Below are 24,444 nucleotides of genomic sequence, written 5' to 3'. Positions count from 1 at the left end.
GGAACCCCGCCGTAACGCGTGGGCTAATCTACTAGTAAATATAGTGGGTGTTGCCATGATATGTGGTCAAGGACACTTGCAAATCGTAACAACCGAAAACAAATCAAAAGAAACTATAAGGGCCACGATGTAACAAGTTAATACAATAAGTAGGGTAAAGTTAAATTGAGAATTTAATTACCGAATACTAAGCCGCTATTTCCGGCAGAGCACCGCCATCCATTCGTATATAAACCCCTTCTACCCATCTCTTGTTTATCATTCACAATCTTGAACAACAAGCCAAGCATCAAAGCAAATCACAATGTCTTCGTCGCAAAAAACCATCGTGTTAAAGAGTTCGGACGGAGAAACCTTCGAGGTTGAAGAAGCGGTTGCGTTGGAATCGCAAACAATCAAACACATGATCGAAGATGACTGTGCCGGTTCTGGCATCCCACTCCCTAATGTCACCAGCAAGATCCTGGCCATGGTTATCGAGTACTGTAAAAAGCATGTGGAACCATCTACCAACGATGAGGCTCTTAAATCGTTTGATGTAGAGTTTGTTAAAGACGTAGATGATCAAGTGACTCTTTTTGATCTGATTCTGGCTGCAAACTATCTCGACATCAAAGGCTTACTCGACCTGACCTGTCAATCGGTGGCTGACATGATCAAGGACCTGAGTCCTGATGAGGTTCGCAAGATTTTCAAAATCACTAATGACTTCACCCCTGAGGAAGAAGCCGCGGTTCGCGAGGAGAATGCATGGGCGTTTGAATAAAGATCCAGATTATTATTATTAGTTATCAACATGCATTTATATATCTTTTTTTCATTATTATGTTTATTTAGCTTTTGGTTTTATGCAAATCTGGGTACTAATATCATGTTGATTAAATTCTTACTTTGTTTCTCTATAAATACTAATGGTTTTGGTTGTTATTAATATCCATTATTATATTGCAATTTTCTTTTCTTGGTTGAATCTATTGACAAAATAATTAAAACCCAACTAATAAAATTGGGTATAGATGGAATGATGCTAAACCCTAAATTCTTTAACAGTTTAACAACATCGTCTGGTTCTAGAGCTTGTAATGGAGCAGGTCTTGGGTAATCAATATGATTTAGTAAATATTTGTTTGTATCTTTTATTGTTCATCTTTTATCTCCTTTCCTTGTATATATATCTCTTATTTAATTGTCTTCATGGATGTTATATATCTTTCAATGAAAGAATAAAAGCTAAAGAACTTATTTGACACTTTACACAATATCCAGTGGTGGATCTAGAATTATTAATCGGATGTAGAATTATTAATCAGTGGGTTAGAACGGGTAGTGTCAGAGCGGTCAGGTAAAAAAAAATTGACATTAAGTTGTTGCAAAAAAGTAACCCTTAATATTAAAAGAATGCACACATGCTATTATACTCGTTTTTTAAAAAAAAAAGTGTGATACACTAATTGGTGCTTAGCTTAAACCCTCAATCAAACTAAATAGTCATTAAAAAATAGCCGATACTACATTGCATATTTAGAACATATTTGGGATTGAGTTTGTAATTATAAAAAAATATTGGCTTTTTTGAAAAGCGATAATTAAAAATGTGTTTACAATCACGAATATCTATTTTATTTTAGTTTTTTACAAGAGTTAAAAATCTGTTTATTATGAGCTAAATCACGGCAACCAACAAGTCAATAAACTGTTTAAAAACTCAATCTCAAAATGATCTTACAAAACCTTCAATCAAAAATTAGGAAGGAGTTGGTGTTTAGCTCAAACCCTCAATCAAATTAAAATAAAACCACCCATTGATTACCAATATTTTGCCAAGATCGGACTTTGAGAAACATATATAAGTCAACAGGGACTCTGAATTAGGCTTGGAAGAAATATCATAGCCTTGGCCCTGAACTTCAAGTAAATCTGTCACTGCTAGTACCCATTAATGATACATAAATTGTCTCTCCCACATAAACCATTATTGATGGTTCCGGGTTCGGGTTTTTTTGTACACCTCTACCTAGAAGAGGTGCAAAAATTGGTTAACCGGTTAACCATTAACCAGTTAACATGCTAATCATTTTTTTTTTTGTGGGAATTAACCGGTTATACCGGCTTTTCGGGTCGGTTACTAACCGGTTTTGACCGGTTAGACCCGAACCGGTTAATAACCGCCGGCTTTGAAATCAATAATATAAACCGGTTAGTAACCGACGGTTAGAATCGGTTAGTAACTAGTTAGGATTGGACCAATTAGAATTTCGGGTACAAACTGATTAAAAACCGTTTAACCGGGTAATGTGTGCACCTCTACCACCTAGCATGGGCCCATGTGATGTTCTTTCAACAATAGCGTTTAGATAATCTCCAATAAGGTATTTTTATGAAGTGTTAATGGGTGTTTGTCCACGTCACTCATTTTTTCTTATTGTGGATGTAGTTTTTATCAAGCATTTTTAGTGGAATTTTTCAAAAAAAAAAAAAACTATCATAAACAATACATTTTTGCATGTTGTGGGCCTAGATGGGGAAGTTGGGTCTTGAATTAAAAATTAGAAGGTAGAAGGTGGTGATGATGTGACAATGTTTTTTTATTTTGTGTTTTTAGGATTCCGTATTGTGTAGGTTTTGGGCATTTTTAAAGGATGGTGTTTTTATGATGTGCCGGGTGATTAGGCATATTTTTTAGTGTTTTTTGAATTCCTTATTGTGAATGCTCTTAGATACTAAAAATGAGTTTTGGGTCCAACACCAGTACTGTTTCTCTATAAATAGTGATCGATTTTGGTGTTTTAAGGGCTACAAGAAGCCTGGTTTGCTCTTTAAACCGCATAGTTAAGACATCCAGATCGGATTTGAAGTAGATGAAAAAGAAGTCCGTTGGCAAAAATTGAACAAAAACATTGGAGTCGGACTTAATACGTATAAAAATAATGATATACCAAATATTAGCTATTAAATAATAACATAAAAATATAGTAAATAATATACGTAATCCTAACAAGAAAATAAGAATAATGGGTCCAGAAAAGAGTGGTAACATTAAGGAAGCTGCACGAGATTGAACCATTGTGTGGCTAGAAATAGAAGGAATGCTCACTACATCTCAGCGCGAGCTAACGTGACGTCTTCTCCACACGCAAAACATCGATACACCTAGGAATGCTCTATGTGAGCAACAATTTAACGCCAAGTTACTCACGGGGACAACCAAAAAGAATATATTTACTCACTTATAATGTAACTTGAGCTATATTAGTGCACTAACCACAATGCTATTAACCGATTGACCATCCCCCATCCCCGTGCATGCACCTCCACTAGTTTCAATAGGTTATAGGTTGGTTGGTTGAGTTTTCATTGATAAATTTTAAAGAAATTATTATCTAACTATTGAAAGTAAAAAAAAACAAGAATTTTAGTTTTTTTTTTATTTTTTATTTTTATGTATAAAAGATACTTCATAACTTTGGTAAAGATCCATTTCTTCCTAAAACATCTTATGCTAATATTATCCGAGGTATATGCATATACATATCGATGAGGGATCGATGACTAATTGCAGATTTGTAGGGTAATTAAAAGCTAGACCTCGATATCAGACCTCTTTCACAAGTTTTTCATAACTTTACAGATACGACACAAGCCAGAGAAGACAAAGTGTAATTTAATCATCTCTCTATAGCTATGGCGGCGATCAAGAACTCAACCGGGCAGATTGATGTAGCAACTATCCACAAATCAAATATCCATTTGTTATGTTAGGGACCTATATTTGTAACTAGTTTTTATTCCCCGTATTAAAGGAGTTGTTTTTATATTATTTGTTTCTGATATTTATTTATTTTTTGAACATTTATTTTTTTATTGTATGAAAGTTAATAATATACTTATGGTTTGATGATAAATTGTTATACAAATAAATGAGATGCTATAACCCGGTTTAAAAGCTATATGTGTTTGATGAGACCCAAGACCCGTTTATTTTTTTTACTTTAAAATTGGTTTTTTAATTATAAATAATATATATATTTTTAAATAAATTAGATATTAATTTTTAGCAAATCTCTACTTTATAGGAATTTTTAATTTAATGAGATGTTATAACCCGTTTAAGAAATATATGGGTTTGATAAGATCCATACTCGTGAATTCGGGTCAAATGCATGAGAAGTCTATATTTAAAAATTAAGCAAATTTGGTGACTCCAAAAAAGGGTGGAAGTGACCATACTGCGACACGTAAGATTTTTATGTTTTCGTTTATATATATTATAGATAGATTATAGATTTAATATTCAAGAAGTTTTTCAATACTTTCAAAGAATGTTGTTGTAAATCACGATGGCCAAGATCCTAATATTGATTAGTAGTACTTTTAGTAAAGATACTTTTTAAGAAGTTCTTTGTTCAAAAATTCGATTGATTGGATAATAAAAATAGAAGTACACCGATGCAATAAACTAAAACAATAAGTGTGTAAAGTGAAACAAAATAAGTTTGATTTACATTTGAAATAAGGTTACCGAATGGTTAGCCGATATTTCCGGCAGATCACCTCGATAAAAGAAAAGTAAACATAACAAAGAAAAGAACAAAAGATACGATTATGAATATTGATATATATATATATATATATATATATATATATTCTTTGTTATGAAAATATTATTTAAGTAATAATAACTATTCTTAAATAATAAAGAAAAGAATACGTTTCTTAGAGAAGAAGAAACGTCGGGTTTATGTAATTAAACTAAAGGTTTATAAATTACTTTTAAACTAAAGGTTTTAAATTAAAAGAGATTTTGAACTAAAGGTTCATCGAGGTAAAACTTATAAAATAAGACTAAAGGTCTTAAGCCGGATTGTACATCCGACTAACAATTGGTTATACTCGTACTATAGGTGCGAGATAGCAACGGGAAAGACCCTCGGACGGTGATTGAAGCCGATCCAATCAAAAGGTGAATACTTCCCACTTTTACAAACTTGTTTTTCAAATGAGTCAAACGTGTTATATGAAAAACTTTACATGAGACTAAGTGTCTCTAAAACATTTATAAACAAGGGTATAAATACTGGCCTCAGGCTATAGTGTACGTTTGTCTGGATCCTTTCATATGTGGTGGGCACACCACACCTGGTCACAATTACCCTCGCCTACGGGGAGTATGACCTTATGTATACGTATAAGCACTCAACTAGTCGAACGCTGCGGTGTTTCGCTGGGGGAACCGAGTATAGAGACTTGAGTTTATAAATTGTATGTTTTAACTTGATTATTCCTAAGCCACGTTAGGTCGGGACGTACGTAGTCCCGAGGGATAATTAAGTAAAGAAAAATATTTTAGCGTCAGCACATTCACTAGCATTCGTTGCTGACGTATTTTCTTACATTTTGCAGGTGACCAAAGTTAGCGCTTGGAGGAACGAAGTGCTCAAAAGATATCCGATGGCTCGGATCTATTTTTGTATAAACTTAAAATATTAAAATGATGGTTTGAAATTAAAAACAATTAATGCTTTTGTTATAACTTAAAACGGGTATTTTATAATCCCGTCTTTTGTAATATTACACTTTAAACCCACAATTATATAAAGTCTTCCGTTATTAAACGTAACTCCGATTTATTTAAATTGTGGTACCAACATATGTGTCATATGCCTAAGCCGTGATTTAGGGTGTGACAAAGTACTTGTACTCCGAGGCTAACCCGTATAAACCAATTATCTAAGCATGTGCCAAACTAGTTGAGGGGTTGTCATGGGTTAATTGGTTTACTCAGTTTCCATGTAAACCTAAGTTGTTAACCTATTTAAACTATAATCTATATGATCTTTTAACCAACAATCACATTGTAACTAACAATATAAAAGACGATAGGGATAAAGGGTTATATCTTAAAAAAATATATAAACGAAAGCTCTTAAATTCTTTTAAGCAACCAGATTATTTTATTCTTAAATAAAGGCTTCTAATGCATTTGACCCGAATTTATGGATATGGGTCTTACCAAACCCAGATAGCTTTTAAACGGGTTATAACATCTCATTATATTAAAAATTAATCTTATCAAATATTTAATATGAAAATCCTATAAAATAAGGATATACTAAAAATTAATATCCATTTTTTATTAAATTATTTATAATTAAGTCACAATTCTATATTAAAAAAATTTAAGCGGGTCATGAGTCTCACCAATTTTAGATAGCTTTTAAACCGGGTTATAGTATCACATTTATTTGTGAAACATTTTCATTATCAATCCCTAAGTATATTATAAACTTCTTTATAATAAGTAAAATTAATATCCAACAAAATATATAAATATTAATAACAAATAATATAAAATAACCCTGTAATAGAAGGGATAAAAACTAATTAGATAATATATTTGTTATTTGAACGACGATTTCAAGGCTTGAATTCCTATCCTTTTGGTGAGGGATAATACTCCTTGCTATTGCTTTATAGTCGCTGGGACACCCGTTTAAGGGCATTAATGTAGAATTTAGCTACTCCAGAGATCTACTTTTTTATTTTAAAATTATATATTTAAGAACAATTTTTAATATCTTTGATAGATCATCATGTAAAAGTGAAAGGAAAGGAAAGGATGGCTTTAAAAAAATTGATTTATTGAATAATGGCTTGCAAATCGTAACAACCGAAACAAGTAAAAAAAAACTACAGTGACTACGGTGCAACAAATTAATAATATAAGAGGGTAAAGTGAAAAAGAGTATTTGATTTACACCGCCATCCCAACCTATATAAACCCATTCCACCCCTCTCTCGTTCTCATTCACAATTTCACAATTCATTCACAACCCTAAAAGTGTTACACAACAAAGGATGTCATCGCAAAAGACCATCGTGTTGAAGAGTTCGGACGGAGAAACCTTCGAGGTTGAAGAAGCGGTGGCGTTGCAATCGTAAACTATCAAACACATGATCAAAGATGACTGTGCCGGTTCCGTCATTCCTCTCCCTAATGTCACCAGCAAGATCTTGTCCAAGGTTATCGAGTATTGTTAAAAGCACATGGACCCTTCGACCACCGACGACGACGAGGATTTAAAATCGTTTGATTCAGTATTTGTTAGAGTGGATCAAGACACTCTTTTTGACCTAATTCTGGCTGCAAATTATCTCGACATCAAAGGCTTACTCGACCTGACCTGTAAAACAGTGGGTGAGATGATCAGCGACGCCAAGACTGTCGAAAAGATTCGTGAGAAATTTAACATCATGAATGATTACACACCCGAGGAAGAAGCTGCGGCTCGCCAGGAGCATGCATGGGCATTTGAGTCATAAAGATCCTGATTATTGTTAGTAGTCATATATGTTTAATTGTTATTGGGGTTATTCGGATATATATTGGTACTTATTAGGTTGAATTGTTTCTTTTGTGTCACCTCTTATTAAGTGAATGCTATGAGTTTATTCTATGATCCAAATATAGTCGTAATTACAATTTTTCTTCTTGGTTTGAAGAAATTAATTGACAATATAGAAATTTATAATAATCAAAACTGAACTGATAATAATTAGATACGTCGGCAATTAGAGGTTGGTATTGACGGAAACCCTAATTCCAAATATCACATATATCAATTTGATATGGTAAATAATTGCTAGCTTATACCTTTTATTGTTTTTCTTTATCTCCTTTTCTTTAATATCTCTAATTCAATTGTAAATTTGTAATTGTATTCTTGGATGTATATGTTTTGATATATTAAGTTATTTGATTCTTTAAACTATGGCCCATTGTTATAAAATAATTAATGGATCTATTGACTCATGTGTTGTTCTTTCAATGAATTAGGCGTAGATCAACAACACAAAAAATCACAATTTTTCAGCCGACGGTATTGCTAAAAAATGTGAATCCAGTGTTTTGGGCCTTGTTTACTCTTTGAACTCTTATTTCGGATTTTAGACTAGTCCCACATACGTTACCAATCAGACTCCTCAACAACCAGATTGCTTGTTTCATGGATTGACATCAGATATTACTATTGTTTACTATGAATTTCAGATTTCATTGAGATCAGGACAGGACAAAGGCCCTTGAAGTCTTGTAGGTGGGGTACAATATTTACCCTAGAGACTGCATAACTTAGGGAAGACTATGTCAGTCAAAAGATTAAAAGGTGTGCTCCTTCTACAAATCAGTTTAATGGTGCACAATATTTCTACAATTTAGCCAATCAGGTGTGCTATCGTCTGTTTTGCTTATGTTGATTTAAGTTTAGTTTGCTTGTATGCTCTTTCATAATTTCTTGACATGTTTCAGTCACTGTATTTATTCTATGCAACAATGTAAAATAGAGAATATTAGATTTATATATATGATTAGATTGAATGTATCTATTACAATATAAATGCTTAGAGCGCGTTCGTTTCACGGAATAGAATGGAATTTGAATTGGAATTTGCATAGGAATTAGAATTGGAATTTAAACATTCCCATAGGAATGGAATATGCTGGAATTGGAATCCCAATTCCATCTAACGTGTTTGGTTGGCCAATGAGTTGGAGGCAATCACTTTGACCCACTCTACCGACGACCCACAACGTTTTTGGACTATCCGGCCCGCTGGTGATCCGAACCGCTTCCACCCGACCTGACCCGGTTTCGTTTTTTTTTTTGTTTCGTTATATTTTCCATTTTCATTTTGGTTCTTTTTTTTTTGCTTCAGTTGGTTAGTTTATTGGGTTTGTTCCGGCTCGGTTTTGATTTTTTTGGTTCGTTTAGTTTGGTTTTTCGTTTTCTGTTTTCTTCGAGTTCCTTTTTTTTCTTTTTTTGTTCAGTTTTTTGAGATTTCGGCCCGTTTCGGTTTTTTGGTTCGTTTAAGTTGTTTTTTTCTATTTCTGTTTGGTTCAAGTTCTTTTTTTTTTGCTTATTTTGTTCAATTTTTTCGTTTTGTGTTTGCTCAGTTTCTTGGGTTTCGGCTCGTTTCGGTTTTTTTGGTTCGGTTATGTTGTTTTTTTTTGTTTCTGTTAAGTTCAAGTTCGTTTTTTTTGCTTATTTTGTTCAATTTTTGGGTTTCGGCCCATTTCGTGTTTCTGGTTCGTTTTTTTTCAGTTTCTGTTTGGTTCAAGTTCGTTTTTTTTGCTTATTTTGTTCATTTTTTTGGTTTCGGCCCGTTTTGGTTTTTTTGATTCGTTTATGTTGTTTTTTCGGTTTCTGTTTGGTTCAAGTTCGTTTTTTTGCTTATTTTGTTAAGTTTTTTTGGTTTCGGCCCGTTTCGGTTTTTTTGGTTCGTTTATGTCGTTTTTTTTGTTTCATTTCCGTTCGGGTTTAGTTTTTTGTTTCGTTTTGTTCGTTTCCCTTTTTTGGTTTCATTTTAGTCGGTTTACTCGGTTCGGTTTAACTTTTATTTTGGTTAGTTTTATTTGTTCGGTTTATGTTTTTTTTCTGTTTCATTTTGGTTAGTTCGGTTTCGTTTCATTTCGGTTTCTATTATTTGTTTCGTTTTGGTCCATAAAATGGCCGGGGCGTCGGCGGACTGGGTTGGGTTGAGCCGAACTGATCCTGGCGTCAAACCGAACACAAACTGACGCGGGGCGCAGAACCGAATGCGAGCTGACCCGGGGCGTTGACCCAAACGCGACTCGGCCCGGAGCACTGATCTGAAAGCGCTAAGACTCGGAGCGTCGACCTGAATGTGAACACACCCGAACGCGACCATGTTAGTCGCCCAATTGAAAATTCCATCAAATTTACTTGAATTCCTTCACATGATGGAAGAATTTAGAATCCCTTTGTTTAAAGGAATTTGAAGGAATTGAATTCCAATTCCAATTCCAATTCCAATTCCAATTCCATTCCTTGTCAACCGAACACACCAAAATGGAAATAAGATTCCAATTCCAACGAAACGAACACGCCATGTCATGAGATTTTAATTCCAATTCCTTTGAATTCTCACGAATTCTGTGAAACGAACGCGCCCTAATAAATGCAATGATTCGGATATGTTTAGAATACAAAGAAAAAAAAAACTTATGTTATGACATTGAAATGCCCGTCCACCGGACGGGTATAAAACTAGTTACTATGGTTTACGATGCGAGTATGCGACACCTTTTCTCGACGCGTAGATATTCGTGGCAGGCAATGCTATGATTAGAGGTGCACAAATTGGGTATTAGAAAAACCTAGGTTCGGGTATAGAATCGGGTTCGGGTATTGAAAAATCGGGTATTAGCAAATCCGGGTCGGGTTTGGGTCCATGTATTGCCTCTAAAAACCATACCCTATGTATCGGGTTCGGGTATTGAAAAATCGGGTATTAGCAAATCCGGGTCGGGTTTGGGTCCAGGTATTGCCTCTAAAAACCATACCCTTTGTATCGGGTTCGGGTCGGGTATAGAACCGGGCATTTGAATACTCTATTTCCGAGTATTAAAAAACCATATTTTTGGGGTTTTTTTGGGTTTTTTCCGGGTATAGATTGGAATTTTTTAGGGGTTCACATTTTATATTTTTCGGGTATTTTCTAGTTATTTTTCAGGTAATTTCGGGTATAGATCGGGTATTTGAAAAACCCGGTGTCGGGTATTGGAAAAACCCGGTTCCGGGTATGGAATCGTTTCGAGTTTTCGGGTATTACCGGGTGCAAATCGGGTCCGGTTCGGGTACGGGTTTTTGTACTAAAATGCATACTCTATCCGTACCCCACACATAGGGTTGTGTACGGGCTCGAGTATTAAAAACCTAGGGATAAAAAAACCGGTTCCGGGTTCAAGTTTTTTGTGCACCTCTAACTCTGATATTAACAAGTGCATTTTTATACCTTTTATTGCATATCAATTCTCAGTTATATCATATATGCACTTTATACGCTTGTAAAATACATTGTTTTTACCATCTCGGGGCTAAGAAATAAAAAGGAAAGGAAACAAAGCTTCAATAAAATCTTGTTAGAATAGTAACCAAGTTTTAAAAGTGTTTCAATTAGATCACTCAACTTTAAAAAGTGTTCCAATTTGGTCAGTCAACTTTCATATTTTATTAAATTAAAGGTTTTAACATGTTTTTTTTAACGTTTTTATTTTTTGTTTCACATAAGAAATATTTTTATCTTTTTTTTATGTTAACGTTGAGTGGCGACGCGAATTTTATATTTTATTTTTGAATTTTATTATAATTAACGTTTTTTAATTTTTTAAAAATATAACTACATATATTGGAAATTCCGACCCCCACATCTTATCCTCCATTTCTTTCTTGACAAACAAAAAAATAGGTGAGACTCGATTTGAAGATTTAGTGACCCGATTTGAGAAAATTATGCATTAGTGACCTAATTGGAACACTTTTGAATGTTGGTTACTATTATATGAGATATTCCCATCTTGTTAATAATTGTTGGAAGAATAAAACATGTTAATTTGGGGTGTGGACTTTAGAATAAGTATAGTTGGATTGGATTTATGAGTTGGGCTGAAGTAAAATTTTGTCAGTATTGCCAAAGAGGGTAGTACACGAGACGGAGGAAAAACTAAGGATGGGTCGAACCACTGAATCAGATCATAAATTCGGTCATGGAGACTACTATACAATACTTTATGACCCTAAGAAAGAATCAGATCAATAATTTAAATCCTATAGTTATAATAAGCAATTATAAATAACTTTTCGAAAGAGTAAAGTAGTCCCTTTAAAAACTAGATTTAACCAATCAATTAAACAAGCATTCAATCGCAAGGTATGTTGATTTAAAATTTAAAACAAGAACACTTAATTTGAAAGAGTAATACACAAACTTATTTAAATGTTTCAGTTATTAACTAATTAACTCAATGGACCCCCATGCAACAAGTTAAAACTATAAAGGTCAAACTAAAAATAATAATTTGATTTACACTTGAATTAGGATACCGAATGGTTAGCCGATATATTCGGTAAAGCACCGCCATCCCAACCTATATAAACCCCTTCTATCCCTCTCTCGTTTCTCATTCACAATTCACAACCCTAAGTGCTAACAACAAAAGATGTCATCGCAAAAGACCATCGTGTTGAGGAGTTCGGACGGAGAAACCTTCGAGGTTGAAGAAGTGGTGGCGTTGCAATCACAAACAATCAAGCACATGATCGAAGATGACTGTGCTGGCTCTGGCATCCCACTCCCTAACGTCACCAGCAAGATCTTGTCCAAGGTTATCGAGTACTGTAAGAAGCATCATGTACTGGAAGTACCAATGGAGAACAACAACGAAGAGGATCTGAAATCGTTTGATTCTGAATTTGTTAAATCAGTTGATCAAGACACTCTTTTTGATCTGATGCTGGCTGCAAACTATCTCGACATCAATGGCTTACTCGACCTGACCTGTCAATCGGTGGCTGACATGATGAAGGGCAGAAGTCCTGAAGAGGTTCGCAAGATTTTCAACATCAAGAATGACTTCACCCCTGAGGAAGAAGCAGAACTTCGAAAGGAGAATGCATGGGCATTTGAGTAAAGATTATTATTATTATTAGTTGATTATTATTCGTTATTAGTTGTAATGTTTACTTGGCATTGGTGTTTTGGTTTATGCAAATTGGCTACTTATTTGGAGATTAGTTTGATTTGATATTGATATATTTTCTTACTTTATTATTTGTATAACCACTATATTATTATGGTGATAGTATGATCAGTCTATATATTCTCGATCCAAATATAGTGGTATATTGCATTTTTTTGAAGAAATCTGTACACAAAATATGGATTTAAATAAATTCATTAATAATCAAAATCCAACATCCAATGATGCCACGTATACCCTAATTACATTTCTTTAACGTCATATGGTCTGGTTCTATAGCGGCTAATCGAATTATGCCATGCATGCGCTAGAGTCTAGACAGTATCTTTATTTGTTTTACTAAATTCCTAGATATCTGTTTGTATCTTTTATTGTTCATCTTTATCTCGTTTCCTTAAATATCTCTTGTTTAAAATTTAAATGTATTGTTGAAAGTGTATTTTTTATGAAAGATATACAAATTATTTGATACTTACACTACGACCCATTGTTTTCCAATTATGGATCATTGAGTTCTTTAGATGAATTGGGATTAGATAAACAATTCACTAAAAGTCAGAATTTTGGGTCCAACCGTGTTTATTGAAATAGTGATTTTGGTGTTTTTGCCCTAGCAGAGAACGGTTTAAGAGGCATGATTTAAAATTCATATTTCTATATCTATACTATATATAAAGCATGAGTAATGGACTTCTTAAATTTTAAGAGGTATCAAACTTGTTGCTTTAAGTACAAACCACAATGCATATAATTAAGATATTTTAGGGGCAATTTTGTCTTTTGACAATTTTGATTTTTAGCAAAAATAATATACGATTGATTTTAATTTATTCAATAATAATTACAAATTTGGTCCTTACACTTTACTTACATTTTGTTAATTTATAGAATAGTTATATATATACCTCTTATTTTAAACTAACGACCCTCGTGACGTTTAAACGTTTATAACTTTTTCACACGTTAATATTATTTAAAAAACATTATACCATAAAAACGAGTATTTTTTCCTCTATATTTTGAGTATGGTATTGCTATATTTTTTTTTCATTTTAAAAACTTAATGTGTTACGTGATTATCATTAAGAATTGGAAAAACGGGCAGGGCGGGTTCGTCGTTCGGGTCATGAGTCTAAAAGGTTAAGGTCGGAATGGGTCGATACACAAAAGGTTAATTTGGTTTGGCTCGGGACGGGTTCGGGTCGAAAGGGGTTAAATCAGTACGGATTTCGGGTTATAACATTGTCAGGCGGAACGGTGGCTGGTCAAGACTCATTCAATGTAGTGTTACGTGTGCACCGACACCTGATTGCGCGCGTACAGCCGTTTGACGTGCTTAATGAGACCATACACTAGTTGACCTTCCAATGCCGCATTACGAGCATATTATCGTCGGGTTACGCGTATACTGTTGTGAAGTCACGCACTTACTGAAACGGTAACACGGTTATGTGTTCGATGTCATGTTTGCGTACATACCCCGCTGCATCGTGCGGGCATCATGCTAGTTATATATAAAGAATGAGTGATGAACAAAGTTAAGAGCATCATTTTAATAGTTTTATCTCATAAAGCATGTAGTACAACTTTAAATAGGGGTATTATAGTCTTTGCAAACATAACATACGTTAAACAATTTAGTTTTCAAAAGATACTTACAATAAATAGTCTTTTAACTTTAATCAATTTGTGTAAACTTATTGTAATGTTACAAATTTACCCCTTCTTCTAAACCAACTACCCCCACGATTTTTTAACGGCAACAACTTTTTCACACAGTAATATTTTTTATAAAAAATATACCATAAAAACGAACATTTTATTCTCTTTAATTTGAGTTTGATATTGTTGTACTTTTTTATTTTAAAATGTTAACATATTATGTGATACCGGTAATGACCAACAATAGATCGGGTCATGTGAGCTCGGATCATGTATCGGACCGGATTAGAGTCTGAACGAGCCGATACAAAAAAAAATTAATTTGGTTCGGGTCGATACATGTTTCAGGTTGAAAGTGGTCAACTCATAACCAATTCGGATTTGAACAATGTCATGTTGGAACGTGATTCAGCTTAAAATAGGTTGGTTTAAGAATGATTTAATTGAAATTTTTGTATATTTCAATTTTGCTTCTTGATTTTCGGCACTGGTTACGTGCATTCAGGCATTAGTTACGCGGATGACATTGTTTACACGTGCCACGACCGATCAATGCGTGTATTGTGCCACATAACGAGCGTAAGGCAACCGGTTAAGCGTTCGATTGTGTTTGTGCACGCACCCCGCTGCATCGTGCGAGCACCCGTTTAGTTCTATTTAACACGTAAGTTTTTAGATAGGAAATGTAATTTTTATTATAACTTTAAGTTCAGCTTTTAATGTTTCTTCTCTCTCTTTTTTTAACAGCCTACAAACTGAGAATTATCTAGAGACTCCATATGGGGTGACCCAATGATAGAGTCAGCTAGCCCAACCTAGCCATACGAAGTTCTTAAGCGCTTTCAAGTGATCTTCTGGGGAAAACCCACCCGCCCGAAAGCCCACTTATGAAAAAACCTGGACACCCTCAGTGTAACACCCCGACCAAAGGCGGATTATACATCGGGGCGCCACATATTGCTTCATTACTCGCGACACTATTGGTGTCAATATTTATTAATACACATTTTATCGCGCACGCGCAGCGGGGAAAATAAAGAACATAAATCAAACATAAATCAATATATTATAAATTATAACATTCAAACAACATTAACTTGTCTTGATACATTTTAATTCTAGGTCCAAAAGTAAAAACGTCCTACGTGTCCACAAGCTCCAAAACAGCTACTGCAAACCTGAACATGTGTTAAAATAAACGTCAAACACTTGCGTGTTGGTGAGAAATCAAGTTTAATAGATAATCATAGATAATCACAGTAAATCTGCGCGCAACACGTGTATGTCTAGAGTTTAACAAGGGTGTAATCAGATTGTGATCAAGCCTAAGATAGTTCATAGATCATAGTTCAATCCATGCTCCCAATTGAGCATAAAAACGAGAAAACATCTGTGCAAGTGTAAACAAAGAAAACCGTAAACGATAGGTCTCCCGTGTTCAACTAATGGTACCAACGGAACTGCGGAATAGGCCGAACAAAGCGGTTAATGATACACACATACAAATAAACAGCCAAGTAAACGTCCTCAACACATGGGATACTGCGCGACTAAAGTTCATAAACAAGTTTAAGACTCAAGTTTTGTATGAACACATGAACATCCCAAAGCATTTAAAATAAAAAGGGATTAGATACGAGATAACTCACATGATAAATGATGCGGTGATAGATAAAGCAAGAACCAACTTTAAACAAGCACAAGTTAACCTATAAATAAGATTATTGTTTTAATGATTTGTTTTAAGTCTTGATTATAAGTTAGCATAATTAATAAGTAAACTATTATATATAATATATATTACCGGAAAAGCAGGAAGAACAAGGAGGAAGACGGAGGCAGAGAGGAAGACGGCAGAGAGAGCAAGGAGCAAGAGAACAGGAGAGATTAAGTGTTTTGTGTGTGATGTGTTAGGAAAAATAATACTATTATTTATAGAGAAACCCTAGGGAACACAATCCTAGAAAAGGGGAAAAGATCTCAAAAAGCAAAAGATATCAAACAGCATAAGAATCCAAAAGCAAAAGATATCAAAAGATATGGCAGCTGCAGGGGGCAAGATAAAGCTGACAGGGAACAGTAACAGGCATGGGCGGATCAGATAAAGGTACTGGTCAAGCATGGCAAAAGCAGATCTCAAAAGATAATGTCAGTCACTTTTTCTGCCAACCAATGGGGTTGGTGCGCATGCTGCGCCGAAAGTAACTTTTCAGACAAAGCAGATTAGGTCAACAGCACAAAAGATAAGACAACACAAAAGCAAACGGCTAGATTTAAACAGAAAACTCGAAGGATTCAGCGCGAGAAGGCTAAGGCGCGAAGGCAGACACAGAAGGTCAAGAGAGCGCGAGCGCGAAGGCAGACAGAACCAACCTTAACGCGTCGCGGGAAGAACTTCATTTCTTAGCGCGCCGCGGGAGGAACTAAAATTCCTAGCGCGCCGCGGGAAGAACTATAATTCTTAGCGCGCTGCGAGAAGAACTACAATCCTTAGCGCGTCGCGGGAAGAACTACCGTTCTTAGCGCGCTGCGAGAAGAATTACAATCCTTAGCGCGCTGCGAGAAGAGTTCGTCTCGCGTATCGCTGAAACAGGTGGTCTTCACGCAGGATTCCTTGTAAGGGGTCTGGCGCGTGGAGCTGCGCAGACAACCTTAGGCGGGAAGGAACAAAGGACAAGCCAAGAGTTAGAAGAAAAAGAGGGAAACAAGGCGTAAGGGCGGGACGGCGACAAGAGGGAAAAGAAGGCGGAAAGAGAGAAGGAGAGGGACGGGACGGCGGAAAGAAAGAGAGAGAAAGAGGCGGGAAGGAAAAGTATATATTATTATTAAAAGTAAAATATAAGTATAAATAAATATTAAATCATAAAAGAAAGAGATCGGATAAGGGAAACGGGTACCTGGGTCGGGTCGGATCGGGTCAGATGTTACAGTCTCCCCTACTTTAAGAAATTTCGTCCCGAAATTTATCTCGAAGTAGGTTGCGCAGAGAACAGGTGCGGGTACTTGATCTTCATGTGATCTTCCCTTTCCCATGTAAACTCGGCTCCGCGCTTGGACTCCCAACGAACTTTCACGATAGGGATACGACTGCGCTTGGTTTGCTTAACCTCGCGATCCATAATCTCAACAGGCTTCTCAATGAAATGCATGGATTCATCAACTTGAACTTCATCAAGTGGAATGTGAAGGTTCTCGTCAGCTAAACACTTCTTGAGATTGGAAACATGGAACGTTGGATGCACATTACTGAGCGCGAGCGGCAGGTCAAGTCTGTAGGCAACTTTTCCCACACGCGCGAGAATCTTGAATGGACCAACATAACGAGGAGCAAGCTTACCCTTCTTCCCAAAGCGGACAACACCTTTCCAAGGCGACACTTTGAGGAGAACAAGATCACCAACTTGAAATTCGAGAGGCTTTCGCCTACGATCTGCGTAACTCTTCTGTCGGCTTCTGGCAGTCAGCAAATGATCACGGATCTTGGCGATTTTATCGGTTGTCTCTTGAACAAGTTCGGGTCCTGTGATTTGAGTTTCACCCACTTCGCTCCAACAAATCGGGGAGCGGCATTTACGACCGTAAAGTGCTTCAAATGGGGCCATACCGATACTGGAATGATAGCTGTTGTTATAAGAAAACTCGATCAAAGGCAGGTGTGAATCCCAATTACCTCCAAAATCAAGAACACAAGATCGGAGCATATCCTCAAGAGTTTGAATAGTTCGCTCAGACTGACCGTCAGTCTGAGGATGATATGCCGTACTCATGTCCAAGCGAGTTCCTAGCGCAGATTGGAGAGATTTCCAAAAGCGAGATATAAAACGGCCATCGCGATCGGATATGATGCTCAAAGGAGTACCATGGCGGCAGACAATTTCCTTGACATAAAGCTGCGCGAGATGCTCAACACGGTAGTTTTCACGAATGGGCAGAAAGTGAGCAGATTTAGTCAATCGATCCACTACTACCCAAATGCTATCATGTTTGCTTGCTGTCAAAGGTAACTTGGTAATAAAGTCCATCGCTACACATTCCCATTTCCACGTAGGAATTTCTGGTTGTTCGAGCAAACCAGATGGGCGTTGGTGTTCAGCTTTCACTTTAGAACAAGTCAGACATCTAGCTACGAACACAGCAATATCCTTTTTCATACCGGGCCACCAATAAGTAATGCGCAAATCCTTGTACATCTTATCAGCGCCAGGATGAATAGAATATCGAGATTTGTGCGCTTCACAAAGGATATCAGCGCGAAGATTCTCATCACAATGGATCCAGATGCGATTGAGATAGCAGAGAATTCCACTCAGATTAGGGACAAAGAGTGCTTCCGCGCCACACGCTAACTCGGCGCGAAGGTTACCATTACTGATGGATGCGCGCTGCGCGTCACGAATACGCGATTCAAGGTTGCTTTGAATCGGCGCGAAGTGAAGCTGGGTGCGCGGCAAGATACAGTTAAGTTGGCAGGGTTTTCGGCTGAGCGCATCGGCTACCACATTAGCCTTACCAGGATGATACCGGATCTCACAATCGTAATCGCTGATGAGTTCGTTCCATCGGCGTTGCCTCATGTTAAGTTCCTTTTGATCAAAGATATGCTGAAGGCTTTTATGGTCAGTGTAAAGGATACACTTAGTACCATAAAGGTAGTGTCTCCAGATCTTCAAGGCAAAAACAACTGCACCAAGCTCGAGGTCGTGAGTTGTATAATTCTTTTCATGAACCTTAAGTTGCCTTGATGCGTAAGCGATAACCTTGCCTCGTTGCATAAGAACACAACCGAGACCTTGGTTGGATGCATCGCAATACACGACAAAATCATCATTACCCTCAGGTAGCGCAAGAACAGGAGCTTCACACAACAAACGCTTGAGCGTTAGAAAGGCTTCTTCTTGCTTCGAGCCCCAAATATACGGTTTACCTTTGTGCGTCAGAGCTGTTAAAGGCAAAGCGATCTTTGAGAAGTTCGAAATGAAACGCCGGTAATAACCAGCTAAGCCCAGAAAGGAACGGATCTCAGAAGGAGAGGATGGCGTAATCCAGTTCTTGATTGCTTCAATCTTGGATGGGTCGACATGAATACCCATCTTGTTTACAACATGACCAAGAAACTGTACTTCATCAGACCAAAATTCACACTTGGAAAGCTTAGCATAGAGTTGCTCGGCTCTAAGCTTTTGCAATACCAATCGGAGATGTTGCTCATGCTCGGTCTTGGTCTTAGAATACACCAGAACATCATCGATAAACACGATCACGAATTTATCCAAGAAAGGCCTACACACCCGATTCATAAGATCCATGAAAACGGCGGGTGCGTTGGTTAGACCGAAGGACATGACCAAGAATTCAAAATGGCCATAACGAGTACGAAAAGCAGTCTTCGGAACATCTTCATCGCGGATACGCAACTGGTGATAGCCAGAGCGGAGATCAATCTTCGAGAAACAAGAGGCACCTTGGAGTTGATCAAAGAGGTCGTCAATACGCGGTAAGGGATACCGGTTTTTAATGGTGAGTTTGTTCAACTCGCGGTAATCAATACACATGCGAAACGATCCATCTTTCTTTTTAACGAACAACACCGGAGCACCCCAGGGCGAAGAGCTAGGGCGAATGAATCCTTTAGCAGTCAACTCTTGGAGTTGGCTGGCCAATTCTTGCATCTCAGCGGGTGCAAGACGGTAAGGAGATTTAGCAACGGGGGAAGCACCAGGGACAAGATCAACACGAAACTCGACTTCACGAGCGGGAGGGATACCAGGAAGATCATCAGGAAAAACTTCAGGAAAATCACGCACAACAGGGATATCGCGAAGCTTCTTTCCTTCATCGGGTTTAACCACATGGGCTAGAAATGCAATACACTTCTTCCGCATGAGTCTTTGGGCTTCGGCGCAAGACATAAGTTTAAGACCACTGGAGGGTTTTTCGCCGTAAATATGAAGATCACCATTTTCTCGAGGTATGCGAATCAATTTCTTGGCGCAAATAACTTCGGCGCGATTCTTCGAGAGCCAGTCCATACCAATAATAACATCGAAGCTTCCAAGAGGCATAGGGATGAGGTCGATCAGAAAATCGTTTTCGTTAAGGTTAAGCGTGCAATCTTTAATTACCAAGTTTATTAAAACAGTTTCGCCATTAGCCAATTCAACTGAAAAATCTTCTTTTAAGTCATCGCGCGGTCGCGCAAGCTTCTGCTCGAAGGCGCGAGAGATAAAACTTCGATCGGCGCCAGTATCAAAAAGCATAGATGCATAAAATCCGTTAAGCAAAAATGTACCATTAACTACGTCGTTATTCGCTTGCGCTTGGTGCGCGGTTATGTTAAAAGCTCGGCCACGCGTCACTTGGTTCGAAATTTGGTTCACCGGATTCGCTTGAGTAATCTGAACTTGTAGCCTTGGGCACGCGTTCCGGAAATGACTTGGATCACCGCAGTTAAAGCACGATCTGGGTCGTGGGTTTTGGTAAGTTGGCTGTGGGTTCTGCGGGTAAGCTGGTGGTGTTGGCGCAATCGGATTGGAGGGAGGGGTTCTACAGTACTCAACGGAGTGACCTACGCGGCCACATCGGTTACATTGTCGACACGGGACTTGAGGTGGGTGATGAAGTCTACAGGTTGGGCAAAAGGGTTGGTTTCCTGTGTAAGGCTTCTTAGTTGGCGGGGCAGTAAGTGCTGGATTGGTTAAGGCATAGTTGTGGACTACAGGAGGTGCTGGGTAGGTTGACAGTGGGTTAGGCGCATAAACTGGGGGTTGGTAGATGGGTTGCTGGACAATGGGCGGGTTGGTAAGCGCATAGGCCTTGCGCCTGCGCTTGAGGTTGTTACGGTTTGAGGGTTCTGGTTTGGTTTCTGTTGGTTCAGGGACAGTCTTGGTGGGTTTGGTTTTCTCAGCTCCCCGCAGGAACAGGGTTCCTGCTCTGACATGGTTGTCGCTGAGCACAGCGGCCAACTCAATGGCGTCAGAGAGGGTAACTGGGTTTCTGGCCCATACAGAATCTTGAATTTCCATGGGGAGACCCCCAAGGAATTTCTCGATTGCTCGACGTGAAGGGGTAACAAGGTGAGGAACCAGTAAGCTTAGCTCGTGGAAGCGCGTCGCGTACTCGCGCGCTTCACCGCTGTATTGCTTAAGATTCCAAAATTCTTCCTCCAGGCGCTTAACTTCGTTGGGAGGGCAGAATTCTCGCGTCAGAATTTCCTTGAATTCCTCCCATGTCATGCTAGACGCAGCCTCTGCGCCACGCGCATGAGCTACTCCATTCCACCATGTAAGCGCTCTGGATTCCAGGACACTGGAAGCATACAGGGTTCGTCTGTCTGAGGGGCATTGGGTATGGAGGAAAGTGTTTTCAATCTTCTCAAGCCATTGGAGCATCACGGTGGCTCCTTCAAGACCTGTGAACTTCGGAGGGTTACCCGCATTAAAGGACTTAATGTTATAACTGGAGGTATTAGCATTGTTTTGGCTCAAAGCTTGGGCTATTGCGGCGGCCATTTCCTGGGAACGTTGCTGTCTACGCATGCGCGAGGCTTCTCTTCTCTGAAATCGGCGAGATAGCGGAGGCATTCTATAAAAATTTTAATTTTAGTTAATATCTTGGTTTTAACGCAAAGTATAACCTCAAAAAGCTTGGTTTCACGGAGTCAGTTACTGTCCAAAGTTAAAGTAAAATAAATGACCCTAAATGCAGACTTAATAAAGGTAACAAATTCGAATCAAGAATCGACAATTCATGTATCACCATGACTTTCCGAATTCCCAATTTAAAATATACGGGCAAACGAGTATTGGAGATTGACGATTCATGTATCACCATGACTTTTCAATCTTCAATATAAAATATACAAGAAAATGAGTATTGGAGGTTGACAATTCATGTATCACCATGACTTTTCAAGTCTCCAACCTCATAACATAATCGTAAATGGAAATTGAAAATCAACTATTCATGTATCACCATGACTTTTCGGATTTTCAAATCCAACAAACGAATATGTAAGAAAAATCAATAAAAATCGAAATTCAATTAAAAATCGAAATATCGCGAAATAAAACATAAGATCATATACTGCGCAAGCGCGAGCATATTCATAAATAACGAGTAATTAACAATAAGCGTGCAAACATGAGATTTCTCTCATGCGCGAGAAGGGACTCTTAGGTATTCTAGGCCGTTACATCTAACCACCTATCCTAAAGTCAACGAGCTCTGATACCAATCTGTAACACCCCGACCAAAGGCGGATTATACATCGGGGCGCCACATATTGCTTCATTACTCGCGACACTATTGGTGTCAATATTTATTAATACACATTTTATCGCGCACGCGCAGCGGGGAAAATAAAGAACATAAATCAAACATAAATCAATATATTATAAATTATAACATTCAAACAACATTAACTTGTCTTGATACATTTTAATTCTAGGTCCAAAAGTAAAAACGTCCTACGTGTCCACAAGCTCCAAAACAGCTACTGCAAACCTGAACATGTGTTAAAATAAACGTCAAACACTTGCGTGTTGGTGAGAAATCAAGTTTAATAGATAATCATAGATAATCACAGTAAATCTGCGCGCAACACGTGTATGTCTAGAGTTTAACAAGGGTGTAATCAGATTGTGATCAAGCCTAAGATAGTTCATAGATCATAGTTCAATCCATGCTCCCAATTGAGCATAAAAACGAGAAAACATCTGTGCAAGTGTAAACAAAGAAAACCGTAAACGATAGGTCTCCCGTGTTCAACTAATGGTACCAACGGAACTGCGGAATAGGCCGAACAAAGCGGTTAATGATACACACATACAAATAAACAGCCAAGTAAACGTCCTCAACACATGGGATACTGCGCGACTAAAGTTCATAAACAAGTTTAAGACTCAAGTTTTGTATGAACACATGAACATCCCAAAGCATTTAAAATAAAAAGGGATTAGATACGAGATAACTCACATGATAAACGATGCGGTGATAGATAAAGCAAGAACCAACTTTAAACAAGCACAAGTTAACCTATAAATAAGATTATTGTTTTAATGATTTGTTTTAAGTCTTGATTATAAGTTAGCATAATTAATAAGTAAACTATTATATATAATATATATTACCGGAAAAGCAGGAAGAACAAGGAGGAAGACGGAGGCAGAGAGGAAGACGGCAGAGAGAGCAAGGAGCAAGAGAACAGGAGAGATTAAGTGTTTTGTGTGTGATGTGTTAGGAAAAATAATACTATTATTTATAGAGAAACCCTAGGGAACACAATCCTAGAAAAGGGGAAAAGATCTCAAAAAGCAAAAGATATCAAACAGCATAAGAATCCAAAAGCAAAAGATATCAAAAGATATGGCAGCTGCAGGGGGCAAGATAAAGCTGACAGGGAACAGTAACAGGCATGGGCGGATCAGATAAAGGTACTGGTCAAGCATGGCAAAAGCAGATCTCAAAAGATAATGTCAGTCACTTTTTCTGCCAACCAATGGGGTTGGTGCGCATGCTGCGCCGAAAGTAACTTTTCAGACAAAGCAGATTAGGTCAACAGCACAAAAGATAAGACAACACAAAAGCAAACGGCTAGATTTAAACAGAAAACTCGAAGGATTCAGCGCGAGAAGGCTAAGGCGCGAAGGCAGACACAGAAGGTCAAGAGAGCGCGAGCGCGAAGGCAGACAGAACCAACCTTAACGCGTCGCGGGAAGAACTTCATTTCTTAGCGCGCCGCGGGAGGAACTAAAATTCCTAGCGCGCCGCGGGAAGAACTATAATTCTTAGCGCGCTGCGAGAAGAACTACAATCCTTAGCGCGTCGCGGGAAGAACTACCGTTCTTAGCGCGCTGCGAGAAGAATTACAATCCTTAGCGCGCTGCGAGAAGAGTTCGTCTCGCGTATCGCTGAAACAGGTGGTCTTCACGCAGGATTCCTTGTAAGGGGTCTGGCGCGTGGAGCTGCGCAGACAACCTTAGGCGGGAAGGAACAAAGGACAAGCCAAGAGTTAGAAGAAAAAGAGGGAAACAAGGCGTAAGGGCGGGACGGCGACAAGAGGGAAAAGAAGGCGGAAAGAGAGAAGGAGAGGGACGGGACGGCGGAAAGAAAGAGAGAGAAAGAGGCGGGAAGGAAAAGTATATATTATTATTAAAAGTAAAATATAAGTATAAATAAATATTAAATCATAAAAGAAAGAGATCGGATAAGGGAAACGGGTACCTGGG

General features: G+C 37.8%; 3 pseudogenes; all 3 read left to right on the top strand.

Annotated features, from left to right (window-relative positions):
- The first annotated feature begins 296 nt into the window (after window positions 1-296).
- Window positions 297-772, top strand: LOC143577646 (SKP1-like protein 1A pseudogene; annotated as a pseudogene).
- A 6,083-nt stretch (window positions 773-6,855) lies between these two features.
- On the top strand, window positions 6,856-7,320 carry LOC143577634 (SKP1-like protein 1B pseudogene; annotated as a pseudogene).
- A 4,696-nt stretch (window positions 7,321-12,016) lies between these two features.
- LOC143577645 (SKP1-like protein 1B pseudogene) lies at window positions 12,017-12,487 on the top strand (annotated as a pseudogene).
- Window positions 12,488-24,444: the final 11,957 nt, after the last annotated feature.

This window comes from Bidens hawaiensis, unplaced genomic scaffold, assembly GCF_021521415.1.
Source record: "Bidens hawaiensis isolate Kalapana, Puna unplaced genomic scaffold, B.hawaiensis_p1.1 tig00028763_1, whole genome shotgun sequence".
NCBI lineage: Eukaryota > Viridiplantae > Streptophyta > Magnoliopsida > Asterales > Asteraceae > Bidens > Bidens hawaiensis.
Note: the sequence above shows the minus strand (reverse complement) of the source record. Positions and strands in the feature narration are given on the sequence as shown.